This window comes from Canis lupus, chromosome 33, assembly GCF_003254725.2.
Source record: "Canis lupus dingo isolate Sandy chromosome 33, ASM325472v2, whole genome shotgun sequence".
NCBI classification, from domain to species: Eukaryota; Metazoa; Chordata; class Mammalia; order Carnivora; family Canidae; genus Canis; species Canis lupus.
Window position 1 is genome coordinate 2,025,186 of NC_064275.1, and position 27,282 is coordinate 2,052,467.

Here is a 27,282-nt window from a genome sequence, read left to right on the forward strand (position 1 = left end):
CCAGCCCCGCGTCCCACCCGTCCAGCGGGGGGCTCGCCTCTCGCCGCCTCCCTCCGTCTGTGTCCGTCTCGCCGCCTCGACTCCAGGATCTACTCGGTGGTTTGTCTCCCAGCTCTCACCGCCATCACGACTCGTGATTCACACTAACAACTTAACCATTTAAAAATGAAAATCTGGGGATCCCTGAGTGGCTCAGCGGATTTGGTCCCTGCCTTCGGCCCGGGGCCTGACCCTGGAGACGCGGGATCGAGGCCCACGTCGGGCTCCCGGTGCATGGAGCCTGCTCCTCCCTCTGCCTGCGTCTCTGCCTCTCTCTGTATCTCTCATGAATAAATAAATAAAACCTAAAAATTAATAAAATCTGGCCACGTCACAGCCTGCCTGAGGTCAGCCCGGTGCAAAGTCTGTGGGCTGGACCCACCGCCTCGGTAGCCCTGTCGGTCATTCCAGAACCCTCTTCTAAGCAGGCCCCGAGACAGGCCCCGCCGTCCTCCTCATCGCTGATGTCCTTATCATCTATAAAAACCCTTCTCCTGGGGATCCCCGGGTGACTCAGCAGTTTGGCGCCTGCCTTTGGGTCCAGCGCGTGATCCTGGAGTCCCGGGATCAAGTCCCGCGTCGGGCTCCCTGCGTGGAGCCTGCTCCTCCCTCTGCCTGCGTCTCTGCCTCTCTCTCTCTCTCTCTCTCTGTCTCTAATGAATAAATAAATCTTTTTTTTTTTTTTTTTTTTTTTTTTTTTTTTTTGAATAAATAAATCTTAAAAAAAAAACCCTCCTCCTTTTTGCACACGCCTTCCCCCCACCTGAGTTCCCAGCCCGCCGTCCCGCCCAAACTCCGACTCCAGACGAACCTTCCCGAAAATCCTCAGGTCTCTGAGCGGGGACAGGATCCCGCCTTCTCCCGCCCAGCGGTTTCTAGGAAGCTGCGTCCCGCACTCGGCACGTTGACCTGCGGTGGTTTCCCGCCGTCTGGTCTGCACTGGCGTCCCGCGGCTAACCGACGGCGGGCGCGGCGGGGACCCTGCGGAGGCCGGTTCCTCCCCGGGGCGCTGCGCGGAAGGCCTCCTGCGTCCACGCGTGCCCCCGCGATCCGCATCCTGCCCGGTTCGCCGCGCGGTGTCTGGGCCGTGGGGGCGCGTCGAGGCCCCGCACCCGCCGCCGGCCGCCCGCTCCCAGGTCGGAGCCCGTGGCACGCGCGGGAGGTGCCCTCGCGTCCCCACGGACCATCCGCTCGACCAAGCCGTCGCCACGGTCTTGCTCACTTATTCCCTGGGCGGGCCCTGCGTGGAGGACGGCGGCCGTTTCCCCAGCGGCGACCGCGCCGGACCGTGGCCTCAGGCAGGTGCGCGGAGCCCAGGGGCCGTCGCGCCACGAGCCCGGCTCCGGGAGCGCCGGCGCCTCCGGGTCCCTGGGCGGAGGTCGCCCGAGCGGACTTGGTTGACGTCACAGACAGCCCGCGGGTTGACGTCACAGAGCTGCGGAGGCTGCGGGTTACCGCATCCTTCCGGCCGGGTCCGCAGCCTCCCGCGCCCCGCCAGCCCCTGCCTCGCTGCGCGTCCCCGTGGGCCCAGGGCGGAGCACGTGCGAGGACCCCACGCGGGGCCGCGCCGCCCACGGCCGACTGCTGCGGCGCCGCGTGCTGCGCTCTGGAGCCCGCGGCTGCGCACGTTGCTTCCCACCCGGAGCCCCGACACCGCGCGGGACGCAGAAGCCGCGGGGGCGGGGACGGGGGGGGGGGGTCGGAGCCCGTGTGTCGCAGCCGCCGGCCACTTGGAGGACGCTGTCCTGGCGCTGGAGCCTCGCGCGGGCCTTTGTCTTGCGCTTTCCATTCACGTCTGGGAGGAAATCCCTTTTATTTTATTTTCTTCTTGTATGTTTTGGTCCCAGGATCCCGGGGCGGGCGGGGGCAGATTCAGCGCCCCACGGTGTCCGGACGCCGCGCGGTCCGCAGCTCGGGCTCCCCTGGGGGCGGGCCAGCCCCGCCGGCTCCTCGGGCCCTCGCCGCGCTGCCCCGACGGGCCTCCGGGACGCCAGGCCGACGTGGCCCAGGCCCGAGCCGCGATCCCAGCCCTGAAGTAACGTGACCTCGGGAGAAGTCGCCGTTTCCAGTCGCCAGGTGGGCAGCCAGGTGGCTGGGAGGCCCGAGCGCGCCCACCGACGCCTGGCGCCCGCCTCCCGCAGGCGCAGCCTCTCCCCGCTCCGTACCCCCCCCCCCCCGCCGCCCCGTGTCCGCGTGGACCCCGCCCCCGGCTCCTGGACCCTCTCGGCCCCTCTGCCGGCCGGCGGGGCAGGAAGCCGTCGGGGGGCAGCGATGCGAGGGCGCGGTGGCAGCGGCGGGCGGTGGGGGCACCTGGGGAGGCCGACGTCGGGGGGGGCGGTGATGCGAGGAGGCGGTGGCAGCGGCGGGCGGTGGGGGCACCTGGGGAGGCCGACGTCGGGGGGGGGCGGCGATGCGAGGAGGCGGTGGCAGCGGCGGGCGGTGGGGGCACCTGGGGAGGCCGACGTCGGGGGGGGGGGGGCGGCGATGCGAGGAGGCGGTGGCAGCGGCGGGCGGTGGGGGCACCTGGGGAGGCCGACGTCGGGGGGGGCGGTGATGCGAGGAGGCGGTGGCAGCGGCGGGCGGTGGGGGCACCTGGGGAGGCCGACGTCGGGGGGGGCGGTGATGCGAGGAGGCGGTGGCAGCGGCGGGCGGTGGGGGCACCTGGGGAGGCCGACGTCGGGGGGGGCGGTGATGCGAGGAGGCGGTGGCAGCGGCGGGCGGTGGGGGCACCTGGGGAGGCCGACGTCGGGGGGGGGGGGGGGCGGCGATGCGAGGACGCGGTGGCAGCGGCGGGCGGTGGGGGCACCTGGGGAGGCCGACGTCGGGGGGGGGCGGTGATGCGAGGAGGCGGTGGCTGCGGCGGGCGGTGGCGGCACCTGGGGAGGCTGACGTCGGGGGGGGGGGGCGGCGATGCGAGGACGCGGTGGCAGCGGCAGTGGGGGCACCTGGGGCAGGACGCCGTCGGGGGGGGCCCGGAAACCCGAGGGTCATCGTCGGAGGACCGACCTGGCCCCACGCCGCCGAGCCTCCGCACGGTTCAGGGGTCGCGGGGGCGCGGGCGCTTCAACAGCCCGAGAAACCACGCGAAGACTTTCAGATGTCCCTTTGGGTCCCCACTCCAGGAAGCGAGCCGCAACCTTGGTCGACATACCTCCCACGTGTGTAGACTGTGACCGTGTGGCCACATCACTAGGAGTCACTAAGGTTCTAGAGCTAAAAGTCCTGAATATGATCCGGAGGAAGACACGTCTGCATTCGGTCTGACAAATGGAATCGTGGGAGAGTAGGCCCTGAACGACCCACCACACCCAGCGAGGAGACAAAAATGACCTGGCCACACTCGGATGGGACAAGAACAACTTCATGCCCCTGGGGATGGTCTCAGCTTGGTCAAAGTTTAAACACCAGGTAGTTTCCCATGGGAGATTTTATTTAAAACTGTGATTTCATTTTTAATTAATTTCTACAGCCCAACATGGGACTCGAACTCACAACCCTGAGATCAACAGTCACGTGCTCCCCTGACTGAGCCAACCAGGAGCCCAGCAATGTGCGGTTTTGAGCACTAAGCAACTTGCTCCTTAAGGGCAAGAAATCAGAGAACGTGTGTGTTCCCTGCCGGTGCTCTGCAGTCACCCCCCCGGGAGAGGCCCGAAGACCCTCGCGCACCGTGGGAGCCTACTGTGTGGGACCTTCCTTTGTCTGTCAGCAGCGGGCTGCGTGGTTCCCGAGCACCCCTCGGGTGCCTGGTGCCGTCTCAGGGTGCCCCTGTTGCATAGAGGGCCTCCACACGTTCCTTTCATCTGGGAGTCGCTTACTTATTTTTTGTGCTTGCCACACTCTGAAGGCACCGAGGCAGGTGCCGAGCACGTGCGGAGCAGCGGCCTGCAGGGACACCCAGGCCTCAGGGACCCTCATCACCCCCCGCCTCCCTCCCTTAATTACCCCCTGGGAGCTGGGACTGACTGCAGAGGGAGAGCACGGAGGCTTTGCATTTAGGAGGCCCTCTCTCCGAGGACTTGGAGGTGCTCCTAGGTACGACCTCGCCATTAATCGAAACATTCTAAACGTTGACAAAAAAAATTTCCGTGAATATGGAAGTTACAAAGGAACGATATTTGCATTTTGCAGGTGGGACGTACTCTTGAGAGAGTCCACAGGAACAGCCAAACCTGAGGATCCTCGCTAATCCCCTTTCCTTTCCTCTCTGGATTTTGCATGTTTTATTATATATGGTTCTGATGTCTGCTGATTAAAGAATATTTTACAAGATGTATAAAATGAAAATATCACAAGAGATTAAATCGTAATAACGCTACCAGAGTGCAGTACATTGCACACACCAAGATTCAAATAATGGATCCCAGCTTTTTGTTTTTTTAGTATGAACATTCTTGCACAGTAGCAAAATAGGAATATGCCAGAAAGATAGAATTTGCATTTTAGGTCTGTTGACTGGAAAATACATTAGAAAACTTACTGAATTAGGCAGGAATATTTTTTATTCTATCCATTATACTAAAAAAAATCCTGCGAGGTAAGTGAGGGTGGCTCTAATTGACGTCATTCTGTACCCGCAGAGTGTGACTCACTCCAGTCCGTATTCCATGTGCTTCCATCCCTACTGCTTCAGACCCTGTCACCCGGTCGCTGCTCGGAGGTCCGCCTCCCGGAGTTGAGAACAGTTGGTGTAGGTCTTCGAGCCATTGTTTTCAGGAACAGTCGCTCATACACAGAATAATTACGTTGGACTGAAAACAAAGAACCGAAGACCCTCATTGAGCATTCCAGGGCTCCTCAGTGGTGGGGGAGCTACCCTGTAGGGTTAAAACCACTTAGACATTAAAACAATGGAATTTACATGCTTCAGAGGGTTTCTCTCCCCTTATCTTCTCTGTTAGAATTAATAAGTTAGAAGCGTTCTGCGCGGGGTGGAGGCTTGATTGCATGCCTTTCGCTGAGGATCTGAGACGTGAGGAGACTGCAGTTTGAGATACTTACGGAGTAAGCACCTTTTGGACCCGAAACTGCCTTGCAGAGTTTCTGGCTTTATATCTTATGGTTTATATTGAAACACACTCTACTGCTAATAAACATATACTAGAAATTATAAGGTTTTTATGCCCAAGCTAAAGACGGTAAGGGGAACTAAGTGCTTTTTTTATTTTTATTTTTTCTGGGTTATCCTATTTGGGTAGTAAATTATGGCACACAAACTCAAAAAGCATTAGTATCATCATCTTCTAGAATTCTGTTTAGTAGTCTTCCCCTCTGGCTGTCGTAGATAATCCTAGAAAACAAGTGAAGTTTGGAAAAAGGCAATGGGATTTTGATTAGGAGGCATTTATTCCTAATTCTTGTTTTAGATTTTTACCTTACATTGCTTTGAGATGCAATTAGAATGACCGTACATGGCGAAACTAGATTTAGGTAGCTTCTTTCTTTTAAGGAAAGTAAGCGGTTGGAAGCGTCATTTTGTTTATTCGGTAGGATATTGAAAAAGAATTTGTAAATCAGAGATCGCCTCTGAATCAGTTTCTTGATTATATTAATTATCTGTTATGCCTTGGTTCTCCATTTACAGGACGAGGTTAATTATAGCTGCCCTCCCTTATATCCCACAGGATATTTTTAGGAGAATGGACAGAATAATAAATATACCAGGATGTCTAAAGCGAGATATTCAAAATACAAATTATAACACTATAATGCTGTTTTAGTACCAGAATATATTATGGAAAGGATTTTTTTTTTAAGTGAGAAGATTTATTGTAAAAGAAAGGTCTTCAGAATCGGAGAGGGGAGGGGTAAAAAAGGATAAGGGGGCGGGAGAGGGTAAGATTATTTCAGCAAGAAAAAGAATTTAAGCTCCTGCTGTTATCATTTAATTGGAGAGAGTTCCAATGTTGGGTTTGGGGTTGGAGGAAGACAGGCCCCAGTCATGGGGAGCGGGCCCAGCATCTCGGTGGCCTGTGGAATCCTCAAGGGCCGGGTGTCAAGCTGACACTCCTGTACCTGAAGTGGGTGCATCGAAGGCTGAAGTTACTGGCTCTGACCCCATAAAACAGCTTTTGCTCCACTGTGTCTCCTCAGTGGGTCAGTGAGATGACAATTTTCCTCTAAACCTGGAACGGAAAGTTTTAGCCACTACCCTCTTTTCTCTTTCCTCATCTTCCATATCTGAGAAGCCTTCAGATGCCATCAGAAGTGTTTTCCTCACGGGGCGCCTGGGTGGCTCAGGTGGTCGAGCATCGGACTCTTGGTTTGGGCTCAGGTCATGATCTCACGGTTGTGAAACAGAGCCCCAGGGCTCCATGCTCCGCACAGAGTCTGCTTGGGATTTGCTCCCTCTCCCTCACCCCGTTCCCCTGCACTTTCTCTCACTCAAGTAAAATAAAATAAAATCGAAATCTTAAAAAAAGAATTGTCTGCCTTTTCACGCAGGGCCATCCCGGAGTCCCGCCGCTCTCATTTTGTGCCCGTTCTGCAGGTCTCAGAGTGCGACAGACCCATCACTCCTCTCACGTGATTACTGTCACAAGGCCAACTGTCTCTTCATAAGAATTTGGTGCATCTCTTCTGCACCTGAACAAAGTTCAGACCCTGTAGTCCACCCTACTTGAAATTGCTAAATGCTTATCCAAACTCACCACTTATGCTCAAATCAAACTGACCTCCCACCAACTCCCAAATACCCCAGGCTTCCTCCTCCTCCTCACTCCAGGGCTAGATTGCAGCTGCTCCTCACAAAGCGGAACATTTTCTACCCTGTGCTATTTTTCCTCATGCGGTCCGTCCTCAAGGTGCTCTTCAAATCCCAACGTGGGTGTGCTGGGGCCTGAACCAAGTGTATGCATCTCTTCTTGACTCTGTGTCCGGTGACATCTCATTAGTAGTTTGGAATCAGCTGTGGTAGGAAGATTTGCACAATAGCAATGGGCTGAACAGTAAAAATCTACCCCAGCAGAACCAGTTTTTAAACCAGGGTAACCCCTTCACAGCCACTACCACTAAATCTTCGGTTGTTCACACTGACTTACTTTTTGTATCACTCACTTGGACCCTTGTTCATGAAGTTTTAAATAATTGTTTATAGCCTGACTTTCCAACCTGATTGTTTCCTGAAGTTCGTTGACCAAGTCCCATATTTTCTTGTGTATCCTCAGCCTGAAGGAAAGTACTTACTGAAAGAAAATGGAGGCGTCAGTGTACACAACTCTTCTTGATTTCTCTGCCTCTGAATATTGTTGCTTTTTACAAATTCAGAAGATATGTCTGGTTAGTATTTTTTTTTTCTTTCTATCTATCCAGTGCCTAGTATGGTGTCTCAGTTATCATATGTACCCAAAACTTTTTTATTTGAATAACCTCCTCATGCTCATGGTGAGTGTTACACAAAGACTGACTTTTACATGACAATAAAGAGTCATTAAGCGTTTCTTGTTTTTACATTTATTCAAAACATAAATCAAGGTGAATGTACAACTCTATGTAATAATCATGTAACTTTAGCTTAGCAAATGTCTTTAATATTGATTAGAACTAAGTGCCCCTCAGAAAGAGCTGGGACCTCCAATAGATGAGGAAGGGTTCCAACTAGCTAACATGTAGCAAATACTATGTGCCAAGCACTCTGTTAAGATTCTTATATGTATTTTCTCCTTAAGTCCCAGTATCATCTTTCCGAGTCAGGGTACCATTAATAAGCTCATCTTGCAAATGCAAAAATTGCCTCTGGTGGTTAAATGGTGGGGTGGCTCCAAGGTATTCTGATTCCAGAACACTCACCTCAACCGCTTGTGCCTTCGCTCCACATAAGAACAGCTCTGTAGTGGCAGGACCAGGTCACATTTTTGGTGTTTGCCCATACCGGGTCAGGAAAATTCTGAATATTAAACTGAACTCTTCTGAGCCAGGCTCTTAATAATGCTTCTTTTAATTAGTGAAGTTTTACCTTCAGCCTGTTGTACTATCCCATTTTAAAGTGAAAAAAATGTTGTGAGCTAAGACATCATAGAGGAGCCTCTAAAAACAAATCTTTTTTCTTCTTTAAGATTTTTGTGGATTTATTTGAGAGAGACAGCATGAGCAAAGGGACAAGCAGACAGGGCTCCATCCCAGGACACTGGGATCATGACCTGAGCTGAAGGCAGATGCTTCCCCAACTGAGCCAGCCAGGTGCCCCTCTACCCACCGTTCTTTGTGGAGGGTTTATTTTCTGCCTTCATGCTACTCCAAATGGCCTCGGAACTCCAAGGGGGTAGAGGGAGATGCGGTACCTCTCCTCTAAGATCTGGTGAGCTAGTTGAGAAATGGCACTTAGCGCACATGGACCAGTCAGAACATGAGTAGCTGGTAATCTCTGTGGCGGTAACTGACAGAATTTAAAAATTAGGAGGTTATCTTTAAGTAAAGGGGGGGGGGAAGTAATCACTTCAAAGGAGTTGGAGTGGAAACCTGAAGGTTGTTTTTGGAGAGCGGAGTTTAGAGGATGCAGTGAAGAGGACAAAAATGGTGAGTGGAAGTGCTGAGACAGAAAATGAACATGATCTATTTGGAGACCCACTGCTGAGGCTCTGAAATGACTAAACACAGAGTTTTAATCCCATCAACTCTAAACATTGTTTGTACAACTTCTAGGACTTCAAGGTCATGACTTATTTTATTCAGAAGAAACAATTGTCTTGTGGACAAGGAAAGTCAATTTTTTTTAAAATTTCAATTTTGTTAGTTAACATATAGCACAATAGTGGTTTTGGAGGAGAATTCAGTGATCCATCACATACATACAGCACCCAGTGCCCATCACAAGTGCCCTCCTTGACACCTATCACCCATCTAGGCCTCTCAACCACTTCCCTCCATCAACCTTCCCTTTGTTCTCTATTGTTAGGAGTTACACATGGCTTATTTCCCTCTCTCCTTTTGTCCTTTTCCCTGTTCCTATATGTTCATCTGTTTTCTTTCTTAGATTCCACATATGGGTGAGATCATTTGGTACTTGTCTTTCTGTGACTTATTTCACTTAGCATAATGCACTCTAGCTCCATCTACATTGTTGCAAATGGCAAGATTTCATTCTTTCTGATGGCCGAGTGATATGCGGTTGTACATACACCACATCTTTTTTATCCATTCATCAGTCAGTGGACACTTGGTGTCTCTCCATCGTTTGGCTATTGTTGACAATCCTGCTATAAACATTGGGTGCATGTACCCCCTTCATATCTGTATTTTTTGTATCCTTTGAGTAGTAGTCCAATTGCTGGGTCATAGGGTAGCTCTATTTTTAACTTTGTGAGGAACCTCCATACTGTTCTCCAGAGTGGCTGCACCAGTTTGCACCCCACCCATAGTGTAAGAGGGTCCCTCTTTATCTACATCCTTGCTAACATCTATTGTTTCCTTTGCTGACAATTTTAGCCATTCTGATGTGGGTGAAATGATATCTCATTGTGGTTTTGATCTGTATTTCCCAGAGATGAGAGATGTTGAGCATCTTTTCATGTGTCTGTTGGCCATCTGGATGTCTTCTTTGGAAAAGTGTCCATTCATGTCTTCTGCCCATTTATTAACTGGATTATTTGTTTTGAGTGGGTTGAGTTCACTAAGGTCTTTATAGATTTTGGATACTAACCCTTTATCAGCTACATCATTTCCAAACATCTTCTTCCATTCTGTAGACCACCTTTTAATTTTGTTGATTGTTTCCTTGGCTGTGCAGAAGCTTTTTGTCTTGAGTAAGTCCATTAGTTCATTTTTTGCTCTTGTCCTTGCCTCTAATTACATGTCTAATAAGAAATTGCTATCGCTGAAGTCACAGAGATTGCTGCCTGTGTTCTTCTCTAGGATTTTGATGGTTTCTTGTCTCACATTTAGGTCTTTCATCCATTTTGAGTTTACCTTTGTGTATGGTGTAAGAGATTGGTCCAGTTTAATTCTTCTGCGTGTAGCTGCCCAGTTTTCCCAGCACCATTTGTTGAAGAGATTGTTTTTCCAGCAGATATTCTTTCCTGCTTTGTCAAAGACTAGTTGACCATATAGTTGTGGGTCCATTTCTGGGTTCTCTATTCCATTCCATTGATGTGTGTGTCTGTTTTTGTGCCAGGACCACACTGTCTTGATGGTTACAGCTTTGTAGTGTAGCTTGAAATTTGAAATTGTGATGCCTCCAGTTTCGTTTTCCTTTCCAGGATTCCTTTGGCTATTCATGGTCCTTTGTGGTTCCACACGAATGTTAGGATCGTTTGTTCTACCTCTGTGAGAAATGCTCTTGGTGTTTTGATAGGGCTTGCATAAATATGTAGATTGCTTTGGGTAGCATAGACATTTTAATAATATTTGTTCTGCTAATCCATGAGTGAAGAATGTTTTTCCATTTCTTTGTGTCCTCTTCAGTTACTTTCATCAGTGTTCTATAGTTTTCAGGGTATAGAACTTTTACTTCTTTAGTTATATTTATTCCTAGGTATCTTATTATTTTTATTATACTTACAGATGGGATTGATTCCTTGATTTCTTTTTTCTGCTGCTTCCTTGTTATTGCATAAAAATGCAACAGATTTCTGCATGGTGATTTTATATCCCTCAACTTTCCTAAATTCATGTATGAGTCTAGAAATTTCTTGCTGGACTTTTTCAGATTCTCTACAGAGTATCATGTCATCTGCAGAGAGTGAAAGTTTGATTTCTTTCTTACCAATTTGGAGGCCTTTTATTTCTTTTCGTTGCCTGATTGCTGAGGCTAGGACTTCAAGTACTATGTTAAGTAGTGATTGGAGAGTGGACATCCTTGTCGTGTGTTCCTGATCTTAGGGGAAAGGGTCTCAAATTTTCCGCATTGAGGATGATATTACTTGTGTGCCTTCCATATATGACCTTTATGATATTGAAGTATGTTTCATCCATCCTCATCCATTGAGTTTTTTGAGGAAAGGATGTTGTATTTTGTCAAATACCTTATCTGCATCTATTGAGAGGATCATATGGTTCTTATCCTTTCTTTTGTTGATATGGTGTATCCCATTGATTGATTTGTGGATATCGAACCACCTCTGAAGCCCAGGAATAAATCCCACTTGATCGTGGTGAGTGATTATTTTAATGTACTATTGGATTTGATTTGCTGGTATTTTTATTGAGGATTCTTGCATCCATGTTCATTGGGGATATTGGCCTGTAATTCCCTTTTTTGGTGGAGTCCTTGGTTTTCGAATCAAGCTCGTAGAATGAGTTTGGAGGTTTTCCTTCCATTTCTATTTCTTGGAAGAGTTTGAGAAGAATAGGTATTAACTGTTCATTAAATGTCTGGTAGAACTGCTCAGAGGCCAAGCAGCCAGGACTTCCATTTGCTGAGAGAGTTTTGATTGCTGACTCAGTGTCTTTGCTGGTTATGGATCTGTTCAGATTTTCTATTTATTTCTGTTTCAGTTTTGGTAGCTTGTAAGTTTCTAGGAATTTGTCCATTTCTTCTTGGTTGCCAGTTTGTTGGCATATATTTTATCATAGTATTCTCTTATAATTGTATTTCTGTGGTGCTGGTTGTGATCTCTCCTCTTTCCTTCATGATTTTATCTATTTGTGTCCTTTTTCTTTGCTTTTTTGATAAGTCTGACTAGGGTTTATCAATTTTATTATTCCTTTTGAAGAACCCACTCTTAGTTCCCTAATCCATTCTACTGGTTTTCTTTGTTTCTATAGCATTTATTTCTGCTTTGTCTTTACCATTTCCCTCCTTCTGCTGGCTTTAGGCTTTGTGTGCTGTTCCTTTTCTAGCTCCTTTAGGTGTGAGGTTAGGTTGTGTATTTGAGACTATTCATGCTTCTTGAGGTAGGTCTGTATTACAATACACTTCTCTCTTAGGACCATCTTTGCTGCATCCCAAAGGTTTTGAGCTGTCATGCTTTCATTTTCTTTTGCTTCCATGTTTCTTTTTACATTTTTCTTTAATTTCCTGGTTACCCTATTCATTCTTTAGTAGGATGTTCTTTAACCTCCATGTATTTGTGGTCTTTCCAAATTTTTGCTTGTGGTTGACTTCTAGCACAGTGTTGTGGTCTGAAAATATGTGTGGTATGATCACGATCTTTTTGTACTTGTTGAGGCCTGATCTGTGACCCAGTATGTGATCTATCCTGGAGAATGTTCCATGTACACTTGAGAAGAATGTGTATTCTGCTGCTTTAGGATGAAATGTTCTGAATATATCTGGTAAGTCCATCTGGTCCAGTGTGTCATTCAAAGTCATTATATCCTTATTGATTTTCTGCTTAGATGATCTGTCCATTGCTGTAAGTGGGGTATTAAAGCCCTCTACTATTATTGTATTATTATCAATGAGTTTCTTTATGTTTATTATTAATTGATGTATATATTTGGGTGCTCCCAAGTTGAGGGCATAAAAATTTGTAACTGTTGGATCTTCTTGATGGATAGACCCCTTAATTATGATATTATGCCCTTCTTCATCCTTTTTTTTTTTAATTAACACGTTTTTCTTTTTCTTTTTATTATTTTTTAAAAAATTTTTAAAATTTATTTATGATAGTCACACAGAGAGAGAGAGAGAGAGAGGCAGAGACACAGGAGGAGGGAGAAGCAGGCTCCATGCACCGGGAGCCCGACATGGGATTCGATCCCTGGTCTCCAGGATCGCGCCCTGGGCTAAAGGCAGGCGCCAAACTGCTGCACCAACCAGGGATCCCCCTTCTTCATCCTTTATGACAGTCTTTGTTTCAAAATCTAATTTGTCTTATGTAAATATGGCTACTCTGGTTTTCTTTTGATGTCCGTTACCATTCTAGATGGTTCTCCATACTCTCACTTTCAGTCTTCATGCGTCTTTAGGTCTAAAATGAATCTCATGTAGGCAGCATGTCGATGTGTCTTGTTTTTTTTTTTTTTTTTTTTATCCTTTCTGATACCTTATGTCTTCTGATTGGACCTATTTAGTCCATTTACATTCAGAGTGATGAAAGATCATTGTGTTACCTGTAGAGTTGGTGTCTCTGGTGATGTTCTCTGGTCATTTCTAGTCTTTGTTGCTCTTGATCTTTTGTTCTCCACTCAAAGAGTCCCCCTTATGGGTGCCTGGGAGGCTCAGTCAGTTAAGCATCTGCCTTTGGCTCAAGTTGTGATCCCAGGGTCCTAGGATCAAGCCTCACATCAGGTTCAGTGTTCAGCAGGGAGTCTGCTTATCCCTTTGCCACTCCTTCTGCTTGTGCTCTCTCTCTCTCAAATAAATAAATAAATAGATAAATAAATAAATAAATTTTAAAAGAGTACTCCTTAAAATTTCTTGCAGGGCTGCTTTAATGGTCACCAACTCCTTTAGTTTTTATTTGTCTGGAAAATTCTTTATCTCTCCTTCTGAATGACAACCTTGCTGGATAAGATTTCTTGGCTGCATATTTTTCTCATTTAGTACATTGAGTATTTCCTTCTCCTTCTTTCTGGCCTGCCAACTCTCTGTGGGCAGATCCACTGTGAATCTGATCTGTCTTCTCATTTAGGTTAAGGACATTTTTTCCCTTGCTGCTTTCAGGATTCTTTCCTTGTCCGTATATTTTGTGAATTTGACTATGATATGCCTTGGCGATGGTCAGCTTTTGGTGAATTTAATGGGAGTTCTCTGTGCTTCCTGCATTTTGATGTCTGTGTCCTTCCACAGATTAGGGAAGTTTTCAATATAATTTGTTTGAATAAACCTTCTGCCCCTTTATCTCTCTCTTCATCTCTGGGGCTCCTTAAAAAATGTTATTACATTTTAATAAGTAGTTGAGTTCCCTAAGTCTACCTTTGTGGTCCATTACCTTTCTTAAGGAAAGTCAAATTAAATGCAGTGTTTCCATTTTTATTTTGTCATGCTTATAGTCACTCAGCTACTCACAGCATCCATTATTCTCTCTTTGCTCCTTGATCTTTTGATGGTGTCTGGCAAATGAAAGTACTGGAGACTATCTGGGAGACAGGCTTGAGAACTATTATTTTTGAAACTTTGTGGAATGGGGAGGCTGGGGCATGCTCAGTTTATTACCTTGAAGTTTGAGATATTACGCTAGGGAGACTGTCATTGTTGTCTCTGCAGTGTCTTTAGTCATTTCCCATGTGATTCAGCAAGTGACTGACTGCTCTTTTGCTGTTCTCCTACTTGTCTTGTTTTGTTCCTAGATAGGATTCCCAAATTTACTCTTGGATTTGGTTAAATGGTTAATGTGCTTTTCTATATGACCTGTGCAGTTCTTTCTTTGCTTCTGGAACATTTCTGGATAAATAGATGTCCTAATCTCATTTATACAGACAGGCTTTTGTAAAAGTGTGGAGCCACCATAGGAAGACAGACTTTGCTTCCTTGTCTAGATACTATCCAAATCACTGGCCTATGCAGAGTCATTCTGTCTCTTTCCCTCTTGATCTTCCTGCCTGTGATCTTTTCAGATCAGTGGTCTGCCTTTCTTATTAAGCATAGTGAGAAACTGAGAGGATCTTCTGTCCTTCTTTTCATTCATGAGCATTTCTCTTTCTTCTCTGTGCATTTTAATTCCTTTAGTAGCCCAGCCATAACCATATGCAGCACTCTTTCCTAGGTGTCTGTGTTCCTCTCTTTCATCTTTTCCTTGAGTAATAATTGCTTATCAAACTCTTGCTGGATTTCCTCTCAAGCTCTCAATACCGAATCTGGCTCTATAATAAATCTGAATCGATATCTTCTTAAATTTCATCATAAGTGATAAGTCTATTCAACTCAACATTCTCTTAAGATTCTCCAGGGGTCTTCTAGATTTTACCTATATGCTACCTATAGCAGGTTCTTTTGTTCTAACTGGGGCTTGCCAGTTCTAGCTCACTGCAGCTAGGGAAATGTTCCCTAGATATGAAACCTGAATCACCCCTACAAGGCTCATGGCAAAATAGCCTATGGTCTTACTCACCCCTCAAGAACTCTTACCCAGAAAACCAATTGCAAAATCTCTGAGAAACTAATTACAGGAGAGTCCCAACTTTGGAAAGACCCATGATCTCCATTTCTGTGTGTCACAGAGAGAAATACAATGGAACATATAGGGATTAGCCGAAAGGGGTGTGTGAACAACCAATTTTGTTGTCCTCAGCAACCCATTTAAAAAACTTCTGAAAACTAGGTAATTTTACAGGAATTCTTCCTTAGGTATAGCCTAGCTGTAAATTGGTTTGGCCGTAGTTTATGCTGAGCTTCACCCTTTATTGTCTACTTTTCTTATATTTAAGATATAATCAAAAGTGTGTGCTCTCTCTACCTTCATTATTTCTAAACCATTATTTCTATCTCTCTACCTTCATTATTTCTGAGAAAATAAGCAGGAACAGAGGGACCTCTGGATGACTATAAAAATGTTTGTGTGGATAGGGTGTAGTTAGAGCTGATGGCACTAAGAGGTGTGCTGGTGTTTTAAAATGTCCCTGAAATTTGTTTTAATCAGGTAGAGCAAGACACATAGACACAGAAATGAATGTCATGAAGGAAGAAATTTTTATACTCATCAATTTTTATTTTTATTTATTTTATTTATTTTTTTTTAATTTTTATTTATTTATGATAGTCACACACAGAGAGAGAGAGAGAGGCAGAGACACAGGCAGAGGGAGAAGCAGGCTCCATGCACCGGGAGCCCGATGTGGGATTCTATCCTGGGTCTCCAGGATCGCACCCTGGGCCAAAGGCAGGCGCCAAACCGCTGCGCCACCCAGGGATCCCAACTCATCAATTTTTAGAAACAGGAAGCATGGCATGCCATACTGGGCCACATGAGGAAAAACCAGGACTGGTCAAAAGCAGAAGGAGCAGAAGGCAATATGGACAAGAACCGTTCCTCCAAGAGCCCTGGTTCCTTTCACTGGAGGAGGGTATTTAGAAACTAAAATCTGAGAGCTAGATATTCTTTTTCTTTCTTGAAATGTCTTGCTTTGTTACATTGACTAAGATTTCTGGAAGACTGATAGAGAATAAGTGAGGTAAAGGTAAACAGGTTTAGGATTGGCTAGTTCGAATAATTTTGGTGGGCTCTGGGAAATAGGGGCTGTCTCTAGTTGTCTGGTACCTGGCCCTAGGGTGGATGGATAATGGCCCTGAGAAAAGAGCTACCTAGATAAAGAAGGTAGTTGTGGGTTTCAGCTTTGCATTGGTTGGTTTGCATATGAAAAGCATGCTCCCAGGCAAGCTGTTTGCTATCTCTAGGAAGTTGGCTAACCTTGGAAAGGACGGTCTTTTCTATTGTTATGCAAGATGTCAAAGCATCAGAGTAAAAAGACATGTTCAATACAGCTGGTGATGTTTAAAAAACAACAGCAACAAAACACAACCTGATTTGTAACATTTGCCAAATTTCATGGTTGCTTGAACAAGGCTATTACTTAATGTAATCTGTTTTTAAGGCCAACTTCTCTGAAAAACATGGCAGTGCAGGAGAGCTTTGATAGGGGAGAAATTCGAGCTAAAAATGACGTGATGGGGGGGGGGGGCGTCATGATGGCACCTAAAGCTCACCTTGCTGCTGGGAATGAATTTCAGTTATGATCAATCTAGTATTTTCCTCTCTTATGTGTGATGACTCGCTTTTGTCCCCTGTGCAAATGATTAGTCCATTTACAGTTGCATTTACAGTGATGAAATGTTGCCTAAAATGGATTAGAGAATTGAATTTTTCTTAAGAATTTGAGGAAATAAAGAACAGTTTGTGGAGAACTGTATTTCACTAGCTTTAAGTAAGAAAATAAAACAAAAATCCTCTTCTAAGCTATCTTTAAGCCATGAAATTTAGAATTAAAAGAAAATTAAACTCTTAACCTCTAATAATTCATTTCATGTTTTAAAATATATGTGTAAGTGGAAACCTTAATATTTTTACAAACTCATGTTTCTTTAAAAAATTAATGTAGAAAGAAAATAGGAAGGTTAATTTTCTCATAAAAACAATCTTTTCCTAATATTGGGAGATAATTCTCCATGGCTTTCTTACATTTCTATACATCTTTTGGGCAGAGCTACTAACTGTCTTTCTTCCTACTTTTCCAGAATATTTGTGCAGAAAATAGACTTGGAAGATAGAGATAGTGTCCCTACTGGAACAAAAGTTGGTCAGGCTTACTGTCTATTATAAAAAGTTTGAGTTGCCTGAGCTTAGGGTTCCTCTTCGGTAGTGTAGCCCACTGTGTTTATAGGCATCCATCTGGCCCTCTTTGTGTCATCTTTTGGGAATAATTAAGGCTCAGGGAACTGGTGGAGATGCTGACTCTCTGCTTATTACTGTTGCTGTGAGAAATTGTCCTTTGACTCAGAAATCTCAATCTGCTACCAGTCTACATGAAACTGTGGCAGATTGACTTGTGGGCTTGCAAGCAGGGTATAAGCTCTCCAGTTTTTGACATCTAGAGAAACTTGTGCACTTTTGTACCAGTGAGTAAGGAACAGGCAGGGCTAAATAGAGAGAGATAGGTAGGTAGGGGGCCATGGAATTAGGCTCACAAAAATCCCAAAAATGTGGAGATGAAAGTAAACCAGAGATAAACAAACCAGACCATCCTGTCCTAGGTGCCAGAGGTGGGTCTTGTTATAACAGCTACTTGTGACCAACAAAGAATGACCTATAACACTAAAAAGGAAGTAAGCCCTTGAAGGTGGTATCACTAATCCTCACAATGGTGATGTCACTAGAGGTGTTAAAAGGATTTAGATTCCTTGGTTGGCTTTCAATAAAAGACCCACCCTACAAGCCCTCAGTGGCAACCTGTCAGGTCCCTCTCACTCCTGAGAGCTCTCTCTGGTCCTTGCTTAATAAACTTCTATCCCTTTACTCACTCTCTTTTGTCCACAAGATTCATTCTTCGACTCTGTGAGACAAGAACCATGCCCTCCCGCTTCACCAGGGTACATTATAAGAATATTCAGAATAGAATTGCTTGTAATATCCAAAACCTGGAAATAAACCCAAGTGTTTGTTAACATTGGAATAGATAAATATATTTTATGCATTTATATGATGAAATCATATATATATGATTTTAGTGTATACACAGGTGAACAAACTATAACTTTATGCAGCAATGTGGATTAATTATATAAGCATAATGTTGAAAAAAAGAAGCCAGTCACAAAATAATACAACTGATCAAAAAAGACACACATAAACTATATTTTTAGAGGCAAAAACATTGGTGGAAATGGTATAAAGAAAATGAAGAGATATTATACAGAAAGTCATGGCAGTGGTTATCCCAAATGGAGAAAGACAGGTGTGTTAAAGAAGAAACTCGTGGGGGGGACATCCTCAGGGCTGTCAGCACTCTACGTCTGACCTGTATTAGATGATGTAGGAAAAGACATCAGGGTTCAAAGCTGACGGCCAAGGAAGAATTCTTGAGACGTCTTGATGCCAACAGGTGGTTTTGTTAGAGCCTGAGGACAGGACCGGTGGACAGAATGAGCTGCTCTGGGGGCATGAGGAGGGACCCATTATATACTTTCAAAGTGGGAGGGGGTTAGGGAGAGCGTAAGCCTCTAAGGAATTTTGGAAGCAAAGTTTCCAGGACCTCGAGGGGGCCAGCTGTTGTTGAGAAAGGGTCATTTATTACTGCCTAATGAAGCCTGAGTCATGAGGCCCTTCAGACGGAGATCGGTGGGCTATGGGCTAGGGGGGTGATCGCGAGCATATATCCTGCGGGGTGTGTGGGGGGGATAGAGATAAAGGAAGTTCCCAAGGAATTTTTATATGTTAAAGTAGGGGTTTGGCCTAAGATGGCCTCTTGCCCTCAGCAAGGTATCAACGTGGCGGCAGCTGAGCTCCCAGGGGAAGGTCACTCTGCCTGTTTCAAGGACTTGTCAAAGGGCTGTAGGTAGTGAGGAAATTTAATAATTTTTTCTTTGCCTTTGTTTCCCACATCAGTAGGTACATGGGCATTTACTTTAGATTTGTTAATCATACTGTGTATTTGTGTTGAGTATACTTTTTGTGAGCATGGTATTTCACAGTCAGAGTAGTTAAAATCACTTTATAAACAATTCCTTCATCTAATATTCTTTGGATAATATGACCTAATGTAACTGTTCACTGTAAAGAATATAAACAGGGAAAAAGGTGAACTTTATATTAAAGATTAATTAAGCCTTATAGTTAATAACCACCAAGTCTTTGTTTTTCTTTTTTCTTTTTTTTTTTTCACAATTCCACCCACCAAGTCTTTAATGCTTTGTTGAATAAGGCTCCTTGAAAACGTTACTCCTACAAATATGCCAGACTGTTAAAATAGGAATCAAAGTTTGTTTTGAGGTTGATTCTTGTGTGCCTCACTTTTGAGAGTGAGTACTATGAACACGTACATAAGGAACACATCTTTTTGAAGTGCTTTGTAGAAGGCAGTAGGGTGTTATTATTTATTTTCAAGAATATACCATTAACAAAATAGGTACTTGGAATTATTGATGCTATATCTGTGTGTTATGCTTTTGAAAGAAGATAAAATATATGATCATTCCATAAAATACATGTAGTGGTTAAGAAAAATTTTGTCTTTCTACTCCTTTATGTTCATTTCTATGTATTAAATATTAATCTTTCTTTGATCTGCCAATGTATGCATGTCTAAGACATCCTCTCTGCTGATCAAAGTATTCCTTTTTATTTATTTATTTATTTATTTATTTATTTATTTATTTATTCATGATAGACAGAGAGGAGAGAGAGAGGCAGAGACACAGGAGGAGGAAGAAGCAGGCTCCATGCTGGGAGCCCGACGTGGGACTCGATCCCGGGGCTCCAGGATCATGCCCTGAGCCAAAGGCAGGCACTAAACCGCTGAGCCACCCAGGGATCCCCTCCTTTCTATTTATTAAAAAAAAATACAGGACATGTACTATTTCTAATCTTAGATATTTTTAAAGATTTTATTTGTTTGTTTGAGAGGGAGAGAGAAGGAAAGAGCAAGCAAGCCAGGGAAGGAGCAGAGAGAGGATCTCCAGCAGACTCCACTCTGAGCAGGGACTCTGACCCAGGGATTTTGAAGCTGAAATCAGGAGTCGGACACTCAACTGACTGAGCCACCCCAGGCACCCCTTAGATATTTTTGAAGGAAAAAAAAGTTCTAAGTTTTTCCTGATCTGTGAATAAGGTTTAAAAAAGAATGATAGAGGTAATAATTATGAGACTGATTTAGCTGTATAGTATGTTGAGTGGCTGAAACATTAGAGCTTTTTTCATAATTTTTTAAAAGATTTTTATTTATTCAAGATAGAGAGAGAGAGAGAGAGAGAGGCACAGGCACAGGCGGAGCGAGAAGCAGTCTCCAGTCTCCATGCAAGGAGCCTGACGTGCGACTTGATCCCAGGTTTCCAGGATCAGGCCCTGGGCTGAAGGCAGCGCTAAACCGCTGGGCCATCAGGGCTGCCCTTTTTTCATATTTTAAACAATTTGAGATCCTTTCACCTTAAAGCTGCCGAAAATTATATTATAGTTTCAGAGATCAGATGCTCTAGGGCGAGGAAATGAATGCCAAGCCAAAGGAGAGACTAAGGCAAGGCCACAGAATTAACAGTAAGATTCCACAACATGAAGTCAAGATTCAAACACAACTTTGAAGCTCTTTTCTCAACCGGATCACAAACTCCTATCCCTGAAACCAAAGCCATCAGTATTTGAGGAAATTCTTCTGTGACACCTGCTCCCGTCTTCCTCAAGCCCCAGATTGCCTCCTTATACTTTTCCACTCAAGTTGAATTCGCAGCTCTCTAATTTCAGGCTCCATCCCTTTCCCTAGATAGGATGCCTATGAGGAAGAGAGAAGAATGAAAGGTCTCTGCCGCCCTGTGGGTTGGTTTTTCATTAGCATAAATATAGCAACCAGGACAACAGAGGACTCAGCAGCAGATGGCTGATAAGATCCCCTCTTGTTCAATATATTCAGAAATGGAATTAATTTTTAATACCACATATTAGCAATCTCCTAATACATAGGTAATCTCCTTCCAGTAAGCACAGATGCTGCTGACGGAATAAATGGGAGTCAGACTGTCTCATAGAATGTGTTTTTCCACCTTTTCCTGGGATAGCCATTTTAGGCTGGATTTTACTGGCATGTACTTAAGAGACACTCAATAACTGTTAGCTCTATTAGGGTATGGCTGAGTGAGTGGATCCTGGAGTAGTCGGGGAAGCACTGGACTGGAAGTCAGAGAAATTGAAATCAGTTTCTTGACTTTTAGGGGATCCAATGGCGTGAGTAAAAATAAATCATTGACTGTTTTGGTTTCAGTTTATTCATTTGTGTAAACAAGCAAATAAATGAATCTGACGATTTCTAAGACACCCAGCTAGCTCTGTGTTGTTCAGACACTTACTGCTTATGTCCTCGACAATTCCAAGTAGAAAGAGAATAACTGTGTTTTTAATGTAATGATTTAAATGGAGTATATTCTTTAACTTCCAAAGGCCAGTTACCTGATGTTTTTACTTCATAGAATAAAATAGGTACAATGTAGAGAACCCTTAGCATGTTTCAGGTACTACAGTGATTACAAACGCCAGCTCATTTAATCGCTTATGAATTAGTTATTATTATCATAATTTTTTTAGATGGAACTCAGGCTTCGGGAATTTGAGCGACTTGCCCAAGGCCCAGAAGCTGCTCCTGATTAGTAAGACATGACTTCAACTCATTTCTATATTGCTCCAGAATCTGTGCTCATAATCACTGCACCTGACTGGAACATGACAATCCAGGATCATCAAGGGGAATCGCCAGGTCAAGACAGGGGGTGTCCATTGTTTTGTTTCAAAGGTAATATATAGTTATAGTTCTTGACATGCAAAATTAAAAAAGCACATGGCACTTGTGAAATCTCTTCCTTACCGACCCTTCCCCTTCCTCTGTCCTTCCCAACAACATAACTGTTCTCTGTAGTGTAGCATGTGGAGGCGGTCTATTTTGGTGACTGATAGGAAACATAAGGAGTGGGGCGCCCTCTGACGTAATATAATGTTCTGGTTCATGATCTGGGCGCTTAGTTACCCAGATGTGTTCATTTCATGAAAATATATCAGGCCATTATGATTTGGATACTTTTCTGTATGTGTGTAATATTTCAGTTAAAAGCATGTCAGGGAAAACACCATGACACCAAACTGTTAGTTGTCCCAGAGCCTCCTTTTTGGGAAATTATGGGGAAAATCTTGTAAAACTTGGGCTGCAAAAACAACATTCTTTCTTTGTTCCTTGAGGAGTAACGATTCTACATTGTAATTTTTGGAATCTACTTTGGTTGTACCATTTGTTGGGAGCCTCCTACATAATTGGCATGCTCTATATAATGTGTTTCTCCATGTGAGACTGCCCACATTCTTAGAAGAATGTCTAACTCAAATCGTGCTTAATTTTTAATCCCAGTTGAGCTCAGACCTCAGATTTTCACAATGGGTCTTGTAAGGGGGAGTACCTCTTCCCTCTTTATCTGGTTTCCATGAGGAAGAGATTACCTAAAGAATCTTATCCATCTCCATGAAATGTGGAGCCGAGCCCTTCCACCTCTGTGTCTCTTAGGAGGCCGTGGAGAGCACTTGTCCACACTAGCTCTTGGCCGTGGAAATAGGCAAAGTTTTTGCTCACCAACGTCTATTCTTCTCTGGGCTAAATTTCCTGGTGGGGCCATTTTATTGGTTCTGACCACAGCGTTGAAATTGTAAGTGATGTGATTCACTGTTGGATCAAAATCCATGACTGCCAGAAAGAGAAACTTTCAGAGCTGTGTCTTTTCTTTCTTCAGTGGCAGTCAACGGAGTCTGAGAGAGTGGTTGTTCCTTCCCTCTGGGTCCCAGAGACAGAACTGGAAAGTCATTCAGTACTACCTGTATCTGGGTGGATAAACCTAATTTTGGGGAATTTCAGAAATTCCCCTCATTTAAAGGCTATCTTCTCCAATAGCAATGTAGTATCTGATAAAGACTTTGATTTTTAAGTTTCTCACTTATCTTGTTCTTTTGTCTAAGCAGTTGGTTTGGAACTTATATAGGGAACCCCTTCCTTTATAATTCCATCAGGCTACTGAAAGGGGCCAAACGATCTAGAAAGAAACTCGAGAGGTAGGTAGGGATGAGGTGATGCATAGCCCTATGGGAAATGTTAAAGATTTTGTCTTTAATGTAAAGTCCAATAGGAAGTCCCCAAGGTTTTTTTTTTTTTTTTTTTTTAGTCCCCAAGGTTTTAAGCACTCCAGTGACAAGAAAGGATTTGCCATTTTCAAAGAACAGCCTGACTGAGGTGTGAAAACACATGCAGGAAGGCCGGGCAAGAGGGCGTTGCAGAAAGTCCTAGCCAAAGATGATGGGTGTTCGAATGAAAGGAATCTTTGAAATTTAACCATCACGTGATGGTTAAAATAATGCAATACACTCTTTCCTTTTCTCTTCCGGTCTGGCTGGTCTGGGAATACATCCTAGAATATTTAGAGGAATGGAAGTATGCATGGCCTTCAGGCAAGTCTCCTGGAATAGGACAGTAGTAGTCTCTCTGGCTCTCTTGCTTTTTCTCAGTACCTGTCCCCCCAACACTTTTGGATAAGAAAGAAAAGGGAGTTTGGTTTCTATTTCCTGGCGATAATTTTAAGTGCACTAATTCCGTATACACTTCAAAGTCAGCTGACACCTCCTCTGACATCAAGCACTGGTGAGGCCCGCATCACCTCCGTTCTCCGAGAGTGTCGGCAGCTCTGGCCCAAAGCCCTCTTTGTAACAAGTAATGTCTGTCCAGAGTCCTGCTGGACCCTAACCACGACCTTCCTCGTGTTACAAGCAGCGCCCGTCCCACAAGGGTTCCCCTGTCACAAGAAGCCCAGAAAAGGAGACGCCTGACCGTGGAGGAAGTCAGTTCTCATAAAGGGATCCCCGACTCTTGTTCCAGCTGGGAATTCGATGTATGAAATACCAGTTGAAAGGGATCAAGGGCTCGTGGAGGTGAGGTGTGGCTGGGTGCCCCGCTCCTGCTGACCTGCTGCGTCAAGGTTAGTGGTAAACGGAGAATCTTCTCGTCCAACGTCACATGTGTCTGATCCAAAGGCCACACCATCTTCAACAGATGTGTGCCTCATGAGATTTTGTGCAAAAGGCCAAGATTTTCCTGCAAGACCATCTGGGTTTACTCCAACACGCAGATGGGCTCCTTATACTGGAAGTCGTACACCACGGAACACAGGCCCAGGCACGGTGCTTTTAGGCTGCAAAGATTTCAAGGGGTCATTTCCTGATCTTCCCTGGTGACAGTTAAAAACCATTCCCAATAAGATATTCCTGACACATTTACTTTTGAGCCGTGTAAATTCCTGGGGATTTCTAATATTAATTAGATGTAAAAAGAGGAAAAGTTGCAAATAATCTCATCTGATACTATAGTCTGAGTTCCTAAAGAGTGAGTTTGGTTTGGGGGGTAGCTTTTAAAATGACAATAAAACAGTGGAAACAATTGTTTGTTGAAGTTGCTCCTACTATAAAAGAGAGAGAAGAAGGGGGAAAAAAACCCACCCTGTGCATCTATATAATGGCTTTCTTCTCTAAAACAAGCCCCTGGCTCCCTCAGAAGTGTTACTAAATTACTGAATCTCACATTAAAATGAAGGGAGTGTGAACTCGTCCATGCTTTGCCTCTTCACAATTACCTGTTGACCAATAGATGGTGCTCCGATCTTGATTCTGGGGAGATTCAGGGATGAGCAGACAGTATACAGGCTGTAGCTCTTCATGGAGTTCACGGAAGTTTGCCATCACTCACTCATTCGTTCGTCTTCCAAGGAGTCATTGAGCCCCCACCACGCGCTAGGACTGTGTTAGGTTTCCTTTCCCAGGGTGAGAGCACTGTAAAGGGAATTAAAGTTTCAGTGACTTTCTCCACAAGCTGGTAATGTTTCAGTTTATCTTGCTGTGTAACAAACTCCTTCAGAGCCTAATGGCCTTTACACTAACAACCGGTTATTACAGCTCACCCACCATCTGACCCGTGGGCCCGGTGGTTCCTCCGCTGACTTCTTCTGGGCTCTCTCGCTCATGTAGTTGCCCTCAGCCTGGGCTAGCTCACATGTCTGGTGATGGGTGGGTGCTGGCCGTCTCCCGGGGCACCCATGCCCGCCTCCACACTCGCCAGACCTGCTTTCTTACTATGTGGCAGCCCCGGAGCAGTGCTCTATGTGGGTGAAGCGAGCTGTATGCCTCGAAAGACCTCCTAGTCTTGTAGGTCGCATTGTGTCAGGTCATGCCACCTGCTGTTGGTCAGAGCAAGTCCAAGACCAGCCTAGATTCAAGAGGTAGAGGGGTAGGCTCTAGGCCTTGATACAATAGTCATACATCACATTGCATCCTGAGATGGGAAGGCTTGGCCGTATTTTTTATCTACAAAAGAGAATGTAGGGGAGTGAACAGCAGTAGAGAAGAAACACTTAGATCCTGTAGTCTCCTTATACAGACATTACTGGAGAAGCCTGGATTGGCAGTTTTTAAAAAAGGACCATGGTGGGTCTGTGGGACGCCCTGTCTGTGGCGCTACTGAGGCCACTGCTTGGGTGGGGAGTAAAGGACTCCAAGGATGTGGACTGTACATCACACATTCTGTGTGGATTTCTTTATTATTAGCCTTCATTATTCCTAGGTGCTTAGTTTTCTTTAGCAGTTGACTAACCTTGTAAGAGGGTGTTAACTCCTAATAGGTACTTCTCCAGAGGGCGCGAGAGGATGAAACAGGTGAAATGGGATCCCTGGGTGGCGCAGCGGTTTGGCGCCTGCCTTTGGCCTAGGGCACGATCCTGGAGACCCAGGATCGATTCCCACGTCGGGCTCCCGGTACATGGAGCCTGCTTCTCTCTGCCTGTGTCTCTGCCTCTCTTTCTCTCTCTGTGACTATCATAAATAAATAAAAATTAAAAAAAAAAAAAAAAAAAAGGTGAAACGAGGTAGAGCCTGGTGGGTGAGCTGCCCTGGCAAGGCCGCGTGATGTAGGTCCAGTACTTGAAGGCGTTGCTCGTGATTGGATAATTAGCCTTTCAACAACAGTGGTCAATCAGCACAGAAATATATTTTAGAAGTTAGAGCCTTTTTTTTTTTTTTATACCAACCATGAAAAGTGTCAGTTTCTGTTTCATAAATGAGAAGGCCGACGCCTGGGGAGACGGGTGACTTTCAGGGAGCGGCGTCTGAGTCCAGGAGAGTTAGCCGCCCAGCCTCCCCCCTGCCCCGCCCTCCTCCGTCCCTGCGGCCCTGTAGGGCCCCCCCCGCCCCCCGCCCTGGCTGAGGACCTGCCCCCGTACGTCGGAGGGCCCGGCGGGAGGCTGACCTTGCCGTGCACGCTGCTGCCGGGCGGGACCTGGTGCCCCAAGCGTCCCCCCCACCCCGCCCCGCGTAGGCCCGCGCCCCGCCGAGCCGGACGAGCACATGGAGCCGAGGCAGGGAGCAGGGCCGCCCCAGGAGGTCGTCCCCCGTGGGCTCTTACTGGGCGGCCGGACGAGGAGCACCAGACTGGCCCAAGCCGCGGTGGTTGCCTCTGCAGGCGGCCACACGTAGGGCCGCCAGGTACGGCGGCATGCAGGGCCGCCAGGTAGGGCCGCACACAGGGCCGCCAGGTAGGGCCGCCAGGTAGGGCTGCACACAGGGCCGCCAGGCAGGGCCGCCAGGCAGGGCCGAACACAGGGCAGCCAGGCAGGGCCGCCAGGTAGGGCCGCACACAGGGCCGCCAGGCAGGGCTGCCAGCACGCGGCCCGTGCTTTCTCGCAGCTCCTCCTTCACCAAGGCAACTGAGCGAAGGAGCGCCGGGCCGCGGTCAGACAGCGAGGCGGCCACAAGGACGTCGCAGTCACAGGCCTCCACCTGCGGGGAGATCCAGGAAGGACCCCGCCGGTGTCGACCTGCTCCATCTCCTTCATCTCAGCCCCTGAGGGCTCTAGCTTCAAGGCTGGCTTCTTGTGCTCGGGGTGTAGCGGCTGCCCCGGAGGACCCCGACTCTGACCCTGCAGCCGCGGTGACACACCCTCTGCTTGGGCTCTGGCCTGGTGCAGTGCCCCGCCCCCCCGCCTCCCCCCGCGCCCCGCATCCCAGGGCTGCCGCGACGTTCAGCTGCCTGAGAGTCACCCGGCCTATTAATCAGGCTTTTTTTTTTTTTTTTTTTTAAATCAGATTCTCAGATCTACTGTAGAAATTTTGAATCATTTATTCTGTGATGGGGCCCAGGAATTTGCATTTTTAGCAA

At 46.0% G+C, this 27,282-nt stretch overlaps 2 long non-coding RNA genes across 2 annotated transcripts; both read left to right on the forward strand.

The window, feature by feature from the left end:
• Positions 1 to 1,725: 1,725 nt before the first annotated feature.
• LOC112640872 (uncharacterized) lies at positions 1,726 to 21,623 on the forward strand. Its single transcript, XR_003124310.3, has 3 exons — positions 1,726 to 2,115; positions 7,206 to 7,317; positions 19,738 to 21,623. It is a non-coding gene; the product is annotated as an uncharacterized LOC112640872 (long non-coding RNA).
• Positions 3,030 to 4,899, forward strand: LOC112640870 (uncharacterized). The gene is made up of 2 exons (XR_003124309.3): positions 3,030 to 4,074; positions 4,171 to 4,899. It is a non-coding gene; the product is annotated as an uncharacterized LOC112640870 (long non-coding RNA).
• Positions 21,624 to 27,282: the final 5,659 nt, after the last annotated feature.